General features: G+C 58.5%; 1 protein-coding gene across 2 annotated transcripts in view; it reads left to right on the forward strand.

Moving 5' to 3' along the window:
* The first annotated feature begins 471 nt into the window (after positions 1–471).
* Positions 472–1,893, forward strand: part of GRIN2A (glutamate ionotropic receptor NMDA type subunit 2A) — a 168,294-nt gene continuing 166,872 nt past the window's right edge. For both annotated transcript variants that reach the window (XM_042037005.1, XM_042037006.1), the window contains exons 1-2: positions 472–909; positions 1,670–1,893. The gene's annotated coding sequence lies outside the window, so the exon portion shown is untranslated. The remainder of the gene's footprint in view (positions 910–1,669) is intronic.

The raw sequence follows: 1,893 nt of genomic DNA on the forward strand, positions 1-1,893 counted from the left end.
AGGGATGCGCAGATGGAGCCAACTTCTACAGAGCTTTTTTGTGATATTTGGCTGTGGTCTGGAGCTTTGAGGGCTGCTTTTAGCGTGTAAGCTGCTGCTCCACATTCACTCCCCTGAGCCCCACGGCAGGGATTTCTGGTTGACAGCCCCTGCGTCAAGGGAAAGGAGAACACTCTGGGGTTTCCCGGGCTACCAACCTTTCGCTGGGGATGTTACTGCGGGGAGAGCGCTCGAGTTTGCCACTCTTGTGCCCCAAACCCGGTGTTCTCGCCGTTCCCCCAGATCTGACACCCCCTCCCCCGAGTGCCTGCGTCTGACTCATTCGCTGGTGCTTGTGCAAGCAGAACGGGGCGGGGGGGTGGGGTGGGGGAGAAGCCTTCAAAGTATCCGCGGCTGGTCTCGTTTAGACAAGGCGGCCGTGAGCTTCGCCCCTGCAAGGGCGGCGGTGCCGGGGGCGGCGGAGCGGGCCGGGCGCAGCCCGCAGCGCCGCGCAGGCGGCCCCGGGTGGAGCCCGCCGCACCTCCAGGAGCCCGTGCCGCCAGTCCCCGCCGCTTCCGAGGAGCCGAGAGCAGCGCGGGGACTCCGTGCCTGCCGTCCTGGGGAACTGCTGCGGCAATATCGCAATTTAAAAAAAGGGAAGAGAGAAAAAAAAAAAAAAAATGAAGACGCTTAAATGCCTCCTGCCAAAAGTAAAGAGCGAATTTCAGTTGCAATGGCTCTGCTAAAACTTGATCATGCGGGATTTCAAGCGATAAAGAGCTGCCGGGCTGCTATTTACTGCGGTGGGAACAAGTTGCAAGATGAAATCCAGGCGTTAAGGGACCTATTTTCCACTTCATTGTTTGCAAAGGAATCTACTGAAATGACTTTGAGGATCTTTAAACTGGAACTATGTGGAGGGAGAATGCAGTAAGTATCGCCTTTCTGGGGAGCCCGGATCGCGCCCAGCGCTGGGGCAGGGGCGCGGAGCTCTCGGCGGTGCCGGCTCCCACCGACCGGGGCTGCGCTCCGAGTTCCCCGCCAGCACCGAGGGCCAGTTAGGGAATGCCGGCTGCTTTGCCTGGCGCGCCAGCGTCCTACATAGAGCAGGGGTTGCTTGAAGAGCTGTCTTCATGCATATTTACTGGGAATTGTGAATGAAAAAACCAGAGCAATCGAGCATTCCGTGGCGGGCTCTGCTAGAGTGTCGCTCTGGGGTTTTTTATGGTAAATTGGGAATGAAGGTGTTCTGTTTCAGGAGTGAAAAGAGCTTTAGCTGCGCTCCCAGGTTATGCTTGTTTTGAACCTGCCAAGAAAACTCCTGCCCTTGATCATGTTAATTAGTTTGCTTCTAGCTGCTCTTTCCAGGTTGGATGTCTCTTCCCTTAGAGCTCCAAGCCGTCCATTTCACTTGGAAGCAAACGGGCAGTTGGGAGCCTAGGATTTTCCTGACCTGGATGAGATGAGGGACGTATCCCGGACAGCTGTGGGCTCACGGCGCTGCTTTCAGCAAAGAGCTGAAATCTGTTTCTGAGTGAAGGGGGGGAACTTTTGAGTGTAGTCACTTTATTTCCGTTCGCATACCACATGCGATTGAAGTACATTTCTTTTTGAAATCTGCAACCTGACTAACGGCTTCTCCTCGTCTCCTCCCCCCGCTGTCCCGTCCCGTCCCCCGCCCCGTGTCCAGCCCCCCCTTGCCTGTCTCCCTGTCCGCGTAGCTGCCCTCCCGGGATGCGATGTCGCTCGCAGGCTGCGGCGGGGATCACGCGTGCGGCCAGCGGCGCGGAGGCCGCCCCTGAGCCCGGGCAGCGAGGAGCGCGACATGCCCGCGGTCGCGACATGTCCTGCAGCGACACCGACAGCAGCACCGGCACCTCCGGCAGCCGCCGCCGCTCCGTCTCCTGAGGCGCT

The sequence above is a fragment of the Corvus kubaryi genome, unplaced genomic scaffold (assembly GCF_017639235.1).
Source record: "Corvus kubaryi isolate FWS band 111438036 unplaced genomic scaffold, C.kubaryi_AGA036_p1.0 37387, whole genome shotgun sequence".
Lineage (NCBI taxonomy): Eukaryota > Metazoa > Chordata > Aves > Passeriformes > Corvidae > Corvus > Corvus kubaryi.